The sequence below is a fragment of the Equus przewalskii genome, chromosome 3 (genome assembly GCF_037783145.1).
Source record: "Equus przewalskii isolate Varuska chromosome 3, EquPr2, whole genome shotgun sequence".
NCBI classification, from domain to species: domain Eukaryota; kingdom Metazoa; phylum Chordata; class Mammalia; order Perissodactyla; family Equidae; genus Equus; species Equus przewalskii.
The window spans coordinates 115,614,150-115,626,538 of NC_091833.1; the positions used below are offsets into that span (position 1 = coordinate 115,614,150).

The 12,389-nt window shown below is 55.2% G+C and overlaps 1 long non-coding RNA gene across 3 annotated transcripts; it reads left to right on the top strand.

The window, feature by feature from the left end:
- Positions 1-10,760, top strand: LOC139082399 (uncharacterized). 3 transcript variants are annotated; one of them, XR_011538360.1, is made up of 5 exons: positions 1-1,961; positions 2,233-2,551; positions 2,673-3,137; positions 7,359-7,468; positions 8,496-10,760. It is a non-coding gene; the product is annotated as an uncharacterized lncRNA (long non-coding RNA). The 3 variants fall into 3 exon arrangements; XR_011538359.1 differs by lacking the exon at positions 2,233-2,551 and having other exon boundaries at positions 15-1,961; positions 8,496-8,900; XR_011538361.1 differs by lacking the exon at positions 8,496-10,760 and having other exon boundaries at positions 26-1,961; positions 2,233-2,327; positions 7,359-7,472.
- The last annotated feature ends 1,629 nt before the right edge of the window (positions 10,761-12,389 follow it).

Genomic DNA, 12,389 nt, shown 5'->3' on the forward strand with positions numbered 1-12,389 from the left:
GGGCGGGGAGGGGCGGGGCGGGGCCGGGGCTCCTCAGGGAGGCGGGACTGATAGCCGCCTCATCCGCGGTCCAATCGGGGCCCATCTGGGAAGGGCGAGCGTAAGGACCACATGCGATCTAGCCAGCAGGGCGTGCTCCTTCCAAACCCAGGACTCAGGTTTGCAGGGTTGGCCTGCTTTACAGAAAGGGGAAACTGAGGCCCAAGGAGCGAGATCACCTGTAGCTCCAAGTCAGATAGTCCCATTCACTTGTTCATCTTTTATTCATTCAACAAACACTTTCGCAGCACGTACGGTGTGGGTTAGGAGTGGAGTAGAGGCAAACTTGGCAGTCCCTTAAGGAGCTGGGTCAAGCAGGACAGGAGATTCCTCGGGGTCACTAACGCATGATAAAGGAGCCCAGAATCGGGCTGTTTCCCCTTCCTACCTCAAAGCTTTTGTGGTTTTGCTGTTCCCAACCTGAAATGCCCTCCTGTCACCCCCATATACCCAAGCACCAATCATCTTTAAAACCTCTGTCCTCATCGTAGGTGATCTTTCGGCATCGTCTGACCCGGCAGTCAGGGTTTTTCTCTGTCTCACTAGCTGCTCCTCTTCAAGTGCCCAGCATCCACCCCTTCTCTGCCTCTCCTGTTGGGGTGTTAGGGTGGCCCATGGCTCTGGCCAGATGTGCTTCTATTCGACAGACGCTCTCCCAGTCATGCTCTCCCAGGCTTTAAGCAGCATCCACATACTGGAGTGACTGCCAGATCCGTATTTCCAGGCCAGACCTCGCCCAGGAGGCATCGCAAACCTCTCGGGAAAACAAAGTGCTTTATTCACCGCCCCCCAACCTGCTCCTCCACATTCTTCTCTTTCTCAGTAAATGGCCACTCTATCCACGGGGCTGCTCAGGCGGAAAGCGTCCTTGAGTGCGTCCTTTCCCTCGCCCCCTTGTGCAGTCCTTCCCTGCACTCCCCCAGCACGCACTGCCTCCCCTTTACAGCGTCAGCTGGAGTTTTCCGTCTGAGTGGCTGTCCCCCACCCCTGGTGAAGTGTGACCCTTCTAGGACAAGGCAGGGGCCTGACTGATTCATTTCTGTGTGCAGAACAGGGCCTGGCGCCCTGAAGGCACTCGGGGAAAGCTGGTAGAGGGATGGATGAATGGGTAAGGTCTTGACGGTGACCGGGGCGGACCCAAGCCCCATCTCCCTGCACACACACACGCACACACATGCACTAACACACACACACACACACACACACACACACCCCACTGAAAGCCTGGCTTCCAATCTGACTTGCCAAACAAATTCCTGCATGAACATAAGAAGCCTCCCCACGTCTCCCCAGCCAGGCCCCAGTGTGGTTGGGGCATGTACTCAGAGCTCAGGAAATCAGAATCTCAGGGACGGAAGTAGTTAGGACAAAGGACAGCACTCCAGGCTGCCGGCTTTGGACCGTTGCCCTCTGCCTGACATGCTTTTCTCCCTGTGCCTGGCCAACTCCTACTGACCCTTCAAGTCCCACCCTAAAGGTCACTTTCCCCAGGAAGGCTTCAGAGCCACCCCTGCACCAAGTACAGCTATGGCAGACACACATCAAGGCGACCCCCAATGAGTCACGCCCTCGTGCCATCCCCTCGACCTTGAGCGCAGGCTGAGCCTGTGGCAGCTCCTAGCCGGTAGAATGTGGCAGAGGTGACGGGCTGTCACTCCCATGGACACGTTACACAGCATAAGAATTCATCTTAACACACCAGAGAGAGAGGTTCTGCTTACAGACTGAGGAGCAGTCGCCTGCGTGCCGTCAGGGGGCCTTTGGAGAAGCCCACCTGGCGGAGGGTCTGTAGGACCTAAGGGCAGCCTCTGGTGGACAACCAGCAAAAAGCTGGGCCTGCAATCACGCGGGCCCATAGAATTGAATCCTGGCGTCAACTGGAACCAGCTTGGAAGTGAACTCCTTCCTAGTCGAGCCTCCAGGTGAGAATGCAGCCCGGCCAAAACATTGATGAAGCCTGGGGGGCCCTGAGCAGAGGACCCAGCTAAAATATGCCAGAGACAAAGCACAGAAACTGAGTTAAGAAATGTGTGTGTTGTGTTAAGCTGCTACGCTTGTGGTTATTTGTTATGAAAAAATAAAAATCTAACACTAGGTTCCCTCCCCAGTTGACCCATTCTTAGCACCCTGTACTTCTTTCTGGCATTCATCACAATTATACTTATTTGTTTAAAATCTCTCTCTTGCCAATAGTGTGGAAGCCCCATGAGAAGAGAAATGGAGCCTGTCTTTCTCATCGCTGTGCCCAGCACGTTTTTGTTCGAGGGCAACTGGTTGCAGGCAGACCGGTCAGTCCTTCCAGGCCCCCTCTGCCCTGGCCATGTTCCATTACAGAGCCCCGAATAGTTTCTTGCCTTCCCATCCTCCCATATAGCCCAAGGTGGCCATGTGACCGTGTCCTGGCCAGTGAGACATAGTGGAAGGTGGCTGCAAGGTTTCTGGCATTTGTGTCCCGGAGCTGATTTGGACCAGACCGTGAGAGCTGATTGCTCTTTGTTCAGAAATTTTGCAAGTAAGTTGTTAAACACAGTCATTACTTAAAAATTAAATTACGTAAACTTACAATTAAAAGTTATATTAAAAAAAGATGATAAATACTCATAATTCATTCCTTCCTGATTATTTTCCTACAGTTTACAATTACCCATGCTACCGAGGATTTTGCATCTACTGTAACTGGATGCTGGAAGGACTGTAGAATGGGGTGCTGCTGGCGTCTCCTCCCGTTTCCAAAGCCAGCGATGTCACGTTGGCAGCTGGAGATCAGAGGTGGTAGCACAATTTGTGCCACAGAAATTGGCAACTGCTACAAGTCAGGACTTCCTTCCTCCTGTCCGCCAGAATGCCAGGAATTGAAGATTTGCCAGCACATCGCTCGTCTCTAGGGACGACTTTCCTCTCTGGGAAAAGAAATAGACACAGCTGATACTGTTTCTTCTCAGCAGCAGGGATTATTACCTTGAACACATGTGATGTCTGGAGCTGTGGCAGCCATCTCACCACCACGAGCAAAGTCAGAATCAGAGAGATTCTGACTCTTCCACCCTTGAGCCACTGAATCAAGACCAAGAATCACCAACCTCCAGATTGTCTGTTAGGTAGGAAAAACAAGTTCCTTATTTGTATAAGCCTCTGTTAGCCAATTTTTCTGTAACTTACAGAATTCCTAGCTGAAGCGTAGAGGCATTCGACAAATGTTTGTCAAATTAACAAACTTGGCCTGACTCTCCTTCCTCATCAGTGGTCACTGTATTTGGGCTTATGTCCACTAACAAGAAACTCACCACCCAGTGAGCCGGTCCAGGCGTGGTTTCATGGCTCTGATTAGTTTCTCCCTAAATGAAACTGAAATGTTGGGACTTCTTGGAACCTCGGAAAATAAGTCCAACCCCTCTTTGCCACCACAGCCCTCCTGCTGTAAGGAGCCTTCACTCCACAGGAAAATAAATCAGGGTTTGCTGAGCCGAAAGTTGGGCCAACGCTCTTTGTGGAAACTCCTGACCTCGTCTGATACCGTGAAGGGCTGGGCAGTGGGGTTAGTGGCCCGAGAGCTCTTCCAGTAACAAGTTCTCTTGTGGAGAAAAATTAATTGCAAGCTATTTATATGCTAAGTGAAGCTGCATTTCCATGACACTTTTGACGCGGTCTGCCTAGATTCTGGGGCCTACAGGGAGCAAAGATCATCTATGGCAACTGGGCACCTGCGGGAAATCTGGGCCCAGATTAGGCTGTGATGTCAGCACACCGACACAATGAAAGCCCACAGGGCCGCCGCGTTAGCCATCCATTTCTATGTAACAAATTACCCCAAACCCAGCAGCCTAGAACAACTTGCATTTATCATCTTGCAGTCTTTGTGGGTCAGCAATCCAACACAGCTGAACTGGGGCATCTGGCCCAAGGTCTCTCGCAGGCTACAATCAAACTGCGGGCCAGGGTGGCGGTCTCATGCGAAGACTTAACCGGGGGGGGCCGCCCATTGCCAAGCTCACTCATATTGCTGTCCACAGGCCACAGTTCCTCCCTGGCTGTTGGGCTCCCTCCATAGCTTACTACGTGAGCCCTACCCAGGACACCTCACAGTACACAGCTGACTTTCCTCAGGGCAAGTGAGTGGGAGAACGCTTGAGATGGAAGCCACAGTTTTTTTGCAACCCAGTACCAAAAGTGACATTCCATCACTTTTACTGTCTTCTATTAAAAGTGAGTCAGTAGGTCCAGCCCACACTCAAGGGGAGGGGACCACGCAAGGGAGAGAACTCCAGGAAGCAGGGGTCGTTGGAGGTCAGCTCAGAGGCTGCCTATCACGGCTGCCGAAAACCAATGGTTTAAAAAAAAAATCGTCCAAGCAGCCATAGAAAATGAACATCATATTCCGGGGAATAGTAAGAATTACAGATGACTTCTTACCAGAGAAAATGGAAGTCAAAAGGCGACGGGATAGCAGTCTGATAAGCTTGAAAGAGGGGGAAAAAACTGTCAACCCATCTCCTCTGAAACAAACAACCACTTCCGTGGACCGTCTCTCCCACCATGTACATGCACTGTCTTCTGTCTCCTTCATGCACGGGGTGTAATATGAAAAACACCACTTCCCAGCTGGCCCCAAGCATGTCGTTCTCTTGCTCTGCTTGGTGCCTTTGCAAACACGGTGGTGTAGTGTCCTGGAGAAAGCATAAGTTTGACAGCAAAACAGTCTCTTGAAACTCAGCACTAACCCCTGTGTGACAGTGGGCAAGTCTCTTAGCTTCTCTGAGCCTCCGTAGCCACAATAGTAAAGTATGGATAGTGCCTACTATGCTGGATTTTTCTGAGAATTAAATGGACAGCATATGTAAATTGCCTAGCACATGGTAAGTGCCCAGTAGATGTAAGTGGTTTTCCCGCTCAAGCCCCCACCTGGCAAACTCCTACCCATTCTTCAAGACCCAGTTCAAACATCACCTCCCTGAAGCTGCCTCGGCTCTCTGGGAAGACATCTTTGCCTCCTGCATGATCGAACCGTTGCTTGAACAACCCACCCTGGACAGCTACACCTCACCCTCTCACACTCATGGTCTGTTTCCAGCTCCGTCTCCCCCACGCGACAACCAGTTCCTCCAGGGCGGGACGTCTGATTCCCACTATCTCCCCCGCACCCGCGAGGCACCTGGCTCCACGGTATCCGCTCGCTGAGCAGTTGCTATCTGACTGGAAACAATTCAGGGTTAAAACAAGTTGTCCAGACCTTGCTCTTCCACAAACTAAACAGCATCCCCGTCTTCCTTTCCTCCTTCCTTCCCTGTCACCATGAGAGAAGCGACTTCCCATGCCCCAGGATTGACTCAGTCGTCACCTTCGCTGACCAGCCTGTACAGAACAGCACTGTGTCCTGTCGCTCTCTCCCCTTGTCCTGTGTGATGTTTTTTCTTTAGCATTTATCCCCCCGCGACGCATGCGTGGTCTGTCTGCTCCGCCCACGCCAAACTGAAGACAAGTTCCAGATTTTTATCGATCTCGTTCACTGCTGTATCTCGAGGTCCCCAAAGAGTGCTTGCACACAGTAGGCACTCAGTAACTGTTTGTTGAATTACTCAATCTCATGGGGCTGTCAAGAGATTCAAATCAGACCACGGTGCCTGGCGGGCATTGTGCTCTCAGTCCATCTTGGCTTTTCTTCCTCTTCTCCCTCCCTCCCCTGCCTCTTTCCCGTTGGCATTTCCATGCTCAGGTCTCTCTCATTAAAAGAATAACACCCCCCACTCTCAGTCCCCAGGTCCTGGTGAGTCTCTCCTGGGAACCCCTGTCCTCCCAGCCTCCTGCCGCAGCCTCCCCCAGCCTTTGCATCTCTCCCCAGAATTATGGCAAAGCATCCACATCAGCCTCCCTGCCTGCGGGCCTGGCCCCTCCCACCCTTGTCCACGGGGTGGAGACAGCGCTATAAGAGCAAACCACCAGACTCCTTTCCAAGGGAAAACACATGTACTGGTCTGCGAAGCCACCTTGAACCGTAGGTTTGATTATAAAGACCCTCCAGCCATAGGTGGAGGGGCTGAGGCAGAGATACAAGTGGACCTGAGCCACTCTGGACGCGAAGGGCTTGGCAGCTACGTGTGGGAGCCCCCAGAGCAGGGGCAAGATGAAGGCAGTAGGGGTGAGGGGACTCAAGGAGAGAAGAGGAAAAGGGCTGCAGGGGAAACCCGGCTGGTGGGAGACGCCTTGTGACAACCATGGCCCAGGCTGTTCTTTTGTGTGTGTGTGAGGAAGATTAGCTCTGAGCTAACATCTGTGCCAATCTTCTTCTATTTTGTCTGTGGGACCCCTGTCACAGCATGGCTTGCTGAGCGCTGCGTAGGCCCGCAGCCAGGACCCGAACCTGTGAACCCCGGGCCTCCAAAGCGGAGCATGTGAACTTGACCGCTCCACCACCGGGCTGGCCCCTTAAGAAACATTTTTAAAGGAACATGTCACTGTGGAGGCTGGGCAGCTGCCATGTATGAAGTCACCGCAAGGCGGAAGAGTCCTTGCCACGGGAATGTTTGAACAGTGTGGCCTGGAGCCCTTGGGGACCTCCAGCCAGTGCCTCCTCCGGCAGTTGGAGAACCGGAGGTTTGGTGAGGTCACTGACTTGCCTGAGGGCACACCCTTAGTGAACATCAGAGCCAGGTCCTCGAACTCAGGCCCGGACACTTTACACCGATCACTCGATCTGGACCGTTCTATGATGAAAGCGCAGGCCTCCCTTTCCCCCCTACGTTCTGAAAAGATATAAATCTGCAACTTTTATGAGTGCCTACTCTGTGCCAGGCACTGGGCAGGATGCTGTGGACGGAAATTACTAAGACTCTGGGTTTGCTGGTTTGTGGCTCCTTAACCTAGGGCCCTGCCATGTCCTTCTCCACTTCTCCCATTTCCTTATCCATGCATCTCAGTTTCAGAGGAAGACTCTGGCCAGTTAGTCACCGTTTCTCCTGTTGGACAGGACTGCTGTGTCAGACCACCCACGGGCTGCTGGTCAACCTGCCCGTTAGCTGCCTTTGGATCTGGTGCCACCTCTGGTCCAATCTGAGGTGTCCAGGAGGGCAGAGCCAGGGCCCCAGAAGGCGACCTCTGGACTATAAGGCAACTAAGGGCTGCCCCTCAGCAGAGCTGAGGGGGTGGGGCCACGGCTGGTCAGTGTTGAAAGAGGTGAATAGACAGATGCAATGGGTTTGGCCCAACCTCACCCCCAGAAGTGGTGGGAGAGTCCTCCCCAATCCCCACCGTGTCGTCTTTGGACTGTGGGAGAATATCTGAGTCCAGAGGATGACTGCAAACCCCTTCGATCTACTTTTTTCTAGGGGAAAAAACGTCTTGGAAACATTTGCAGGACCACAGAGCTTTTAGAGTCGAGGAGAGTGACAAACATTTTGGCAAGTGAGAAGTGCGGCTGTGCTGGCAGCTGATGAAGGTAGGCAGCCTGGTCTCCAACACATCGTGGGACTTTGGGGGAGCATCCTGACTGGTGGGGCTCCCCGGGGGAAAGTAAAGCAGGTGTCTGGCAGACCTCAAAGGCATGGGGCCTCAAAGTGCTGAGGAAGGAACTGCAGGGTGGCAAACCGACTAGGGTCTGCACATCCTCACACTTGCTGATGGCTGGTGACCGAGGGCAGCTGGAGGAAGCCCACCACGAGGGAGGGTGGGCCAGATGGAGCCCAGGCAGGAGGTCAACGGGAGCAGTGATGTCAGACAGGACAGAGGCTGTGCCCACTCCTCCCCCAGCTCTGGGCTGCCCCCTCCCTCCAGAGGACTCAAGAGAGAGCTGCAGGTCCCTACAGCCCAGTGGCTTCCTCTGGGCCCTCCGGAAGAATCTGTTATGAGATGCAGAAAGCATGTTCTGTAGGCTGGAGAGAGAAGAGCTCTGGGTGTCAGTGCTCCTGGGATCAGCAGTGGAGTGTGACCATGGGCTAGGGACCTTGCCTTATTACAGGAGCAGTGGCAGCCGTCGACCACCCTCCACGGCCCTGGACAGTTGTGCCAGACGGTTATATTTATCCCTGGAGGGCAGGAGCACTGGGGCCACCGTAAGAGTAACACATGGCTACCCCTGGCAGGTGAGGCCAGGGGAAAGGCGGGTGTCCCCAAAAGAGACCCAGAAACCAGGACTGAGTACATCCCAGGGGGCACCATGGTGGAGACAGAAGGGTTGAGGAAGGGAGGAGAGGAGCCCAGAGAGGGGTGTCCATGAGCAGGTGGCCGCCGTGGGCAGCAGGGTCAGTCCCAGGGCTGTCCCACCTGGCGGGGGAGGAGCTGGGGAGCCTCATTGGTTGCGGGCTGCTGCCAGACGTGCATAAACTCCCTGGCCTCGGGCCAGGCCCTCAGGCCATCTGAGCAGGTGCCAGGGCCAGAATGCAGCTGTGTGCAGACTGACCTGCAAATTCCAGGGGATGTTGCAAGCCAGGGGGCTCCAGCCAGGCACGGTGGTGTCTCCCTGGCAGGGTTTGAAGATTGCTACGAGCTGATGTGGAAAGTGTGCAAACCAAGGTACAGCTGGGCTCTGGTGGAGCACAGAGAAGGGAATGCCCCTTCCCCGGCCGGCCCGGCCATGCTGGGCGGCTCCTGGGGCCAACAGGCAGCTTCCTGTCCTCAGGCCTTTGCCTGGTCTGTGTCCTCAGCCTGCAATACCCACTCCTCCTTCCTTCACTTGGCCTTCACTCGCTGGTCCTGCCCGCCTTCTGGACTCAGCTCCAAGGAGCTCAGTGTGGGACGCCTTCCCAGACACCCCACCCTGCCCTCTGCCCCAGCATGCGCTGCCTCTGCTGCCCGGGCCTGTTCCTCTGACCATCTTGTATCAGTCAGCTTGGGCTGCATAACAAAATGCCACAGACCTGGGGCTTAACCAACAGGCAGTTATTCTCATTGTTTTGGAAGCTGGGGAGTCTGAGATCATGAGGTTCCTGGTGAAGGCCATCTTCCTGGCTTGTAGCTGGCCGCTTTCTCGCTGTGTGCTCATAGGGCCTTCCCTCGGGGCACGTGCAAGGAAACTGTCTTCCTCTTCATATGAGGCACCAGCCAGGACCCCACCCTTATGACCTCATTCAGCCTCAGTGACCTCCTTCTAGGCCCCGTCTCCAAATACAGTCACATTGGGGGTTTGGGCTTCAACATGTGGATTTGGGGGGACATAATTCAGCCCATAGCACATCTCCTCTGTGGGTTCGTGATCAGTTCTTGAGGTCAGGGCAGTGTCTCCTTCACCTCTTTTTTTGTCATTCCCAGCTCAGTAAACATTTGTCAATGAGCTGGGTTGTATGGATGGAAGGAAGGGTGGTAACAGTTTGGGGAGGGGGGTTCCATCATGGACGTCTTTGCAAAGGAGATAGCATCTCAGCTGGGTATTGAAGGTTGAATAGGAGTTTGGCAGGTGGGGCATTCCAGGGAGAGGGAGGAGCCTTTGCAAAGGGCACAGTGTTTGGGAGAGAGATGAGAAGATGTTCCTCAAGAAATGAGGGCACAAGAGGTAAGGAGCAAAGAAGAGTCTGGAGAGGGAGTCAGTGACCAGGTGAGGCCTGTGAAGGAGTGAGGGCAGAGGTCACGGAGGTCCCCCAGTGAGGTCTCCAGGCGGGGGATGGCACCATCAAGTGTGCACTACAGACGGATTGCTTGGGCTGCTGAGCACAGGACAGGCGAGGGAACGCAGGGGTGTGTGAGTGCTAGAACAGAGAGATCGCCAGGGCGCTGGGGGCTGGAGGAGCGGTGCGGGCAGGGCTAGCTAACCGGAGCTATCAAAAGGCGTGAGGGTGTCCCCCGGGCCTCACGATTCAGACAGGAGCAAAGGGAGCCTCTGTTAGTCATGAAACCTTGCTCAGTGACAGCCTGGCCACCTCTGATCGTCACCAGGAAGGCACCATCTCCCTTCTCGTTTAACTTGTCAGAAGTGCTCTCATGCTGGGGCAGGCGCCTCCCAGCCCAGAGCTCGGGGACCTGGCCGGGTCACAGAGTGCCCAGCACGGGTGCATCACTTACCCCACACCAGAGTTCCTTCCACTCTGGACGGTGGGGACCAGCTTCTGGAATGATCCAGTGTTCACCTGTGTAATGATAGGTTTCTGCTGTGGAGGGGCAGCCTGGGAGCCAAGAGAGACGACAGCAAGGAGCGGAGGTGACCTGGTAGCACGGAAAATGAGGTGGGGCAGGGGCCTCGGGAGGAGCAGCGGGAGGTTTTGGGACGACTGCCTGGTCTCGGGTGACCTGCACGCCAGCTCTGCTCCTGGCTCCCCAGGCAGGCTTGTCGGGGAGCACACATGGGACGGTCCTTCTTCTCCAAACCCAGAGTGTGGGCTGTGGGTCTTCACTCTGACAGTCACAGCTCGGTGATCCTGGGCAAGATCCATAAAGTGGGCTTCAGAAGGATCTGCCCCATAGCATCATTGTGAGGACCCCAGGTGCTCAGATGGGGCGAAGAGCTCAGGGAGGAAGAGCTGAGAAATGCACACCGCAACGATGCCCTTCACCTCCCAGTGACTGTGCCAGGGCGGGTGCCTGGCCTGGGTGCCGGGGGCCTGAAGCCCCTGTCTGTGTTCCCCAGGGAAGGCGGCTGGCAAGCAGGTTCCCTGCTGCTCGCCGCTGGCTGTAGGGTGCCTCTGCTTCACACTGCACCACCCACTTTCACCCTGCTGACCCCGGGTCCAGGCTTGGGGCGGGGGCGGGGGGACCACCCTGTAGATTTTTCTCATGTAAAACAACTAAGCAACATCTTCTAACTCAGTTGTTCCCGGAAGTGCTGCATTTTGGGTTTTGGGGTCTGGTGCGTGAAGGAAACTGATACAGTCCCTGGTTCCGCATCGTCTCCTGTTGGTTCTCAGCTGGCTCAGAACCCGGGGTGGGGAGGGTTAAGGACAGCCCCAAACGGTCCACAGGCCCAGTCACTCGGGACGTCGTGCTTGCGACTCGCTCCTCCAGCTCCGTCTCCCTCCCTGCTGTTCCCTCCCGTCTCCCTCCTGGCTCCCTCTCCCCTCTCTCCACCCAACTCTTCCGCTGGCTCATGGCTCTGGCTCAGCACCCCCTCTTTTTGCCCACCTTCCTGTCACTCCTTGTGTGTCTCAAAGGCCAGCCCCTGAGGCTTCTGACTGAGTGGAGCATCTCCATGCAGAACAGAGTACCTCTGGGGCAGAGCTGTTGCACGGGGTCACCAGGGAGTCCACACTGCAGGTGGCTCAGGAGCATCCTCGGTCCGCTATCCTGTGCTGGTCATGAGCAGAACCTGGTGCCTTGTGGGTAAAGCACCTTCGGCGGGGCTCCGAGCATGGCAAGGACTCGGATGGTGTGGGGACCATGCAGTGGGTGGGCAGGATGGCAAGATGAGTGAGGGCCGCTCACCGGCAGAGGATGGTGACCAGGGCAGCTGGGCCTCCGGACAATTCATACAAGGAGCCACAGAAGGCACTGGGGATTGCAGGTGGGGACAGGAAGACCTCGGGAAGCCTCGGCTGCAGCATCAGGAGTGCTCGCCAGTAGGCTGGTCTCCCCTTCTTGCACACATGGGTGCCCCTGTTTCCCAGATGACTTTGCAGTTGGGTGGGGTCATGTGACTAGTTCTGGCTGATGGGCCTGACTGGAGGTGACACTTCTGAGCCAAACCCTGCCATCGGCAGACATGAGGCCGGCATGGAGAACTGAGCCCGACTCAGCTTGGGGCTTGGGGTGGGCAGGTCCTCAGAACCTGGGGCAGCTGAGGCTCAGATGGGGCCATGAGCTCTGGAGGGTAGGGACTGTGCCACGCACACCGCCAGCACCCAGGGCACTGCCAGATGCAGGGGTGCCCAGATGAGTTGACCCTGCATACCGGCCACCAAATGAACACTTATCACTAGACAGAAGGACAGACCCCAGGGCCTCCTATGGGTGTCCACCTCTCGGGTGAGAGCAGAAGTTTCTAATCTTCTAGAGCCCCAGGGGCCAATCTGTAGCCCTAGCCACGTGTGGCTACTTAACTTTAATTAAAAAGAATTTAGTTTCCTAGTCCCTCTAGCCACATTCCAAGCACTAGGGGCTACTGCGCTGGACAGTGTGGATATAGGCCATTTCCATCATCGCGGAAAGCTGTCTTGCGCTGTGCTGTTCTGGAAGCACTGATGCCTTGAGAAACTTTGGGTTAGCGCAGTGTCCACATGGGCCCCTGTCTCAATACTAAATATTCCTGTGACACTCCCAGGTCACAGAGCACTATTGCAAAATGGCCAGCCCCCTTGGGTTTCCAGTCTGCTGGAGGGAAGGAGTCAGTAAACAGCTAAAGAAGAAAGTGGAGCCTCGCGGGCAGGCTTGGTGAATTCCAGGCACAGGCGGGGAGCTTCCTAGCGCCAGCACGGGCCTGTCTGAGGCGGGAACTTCGG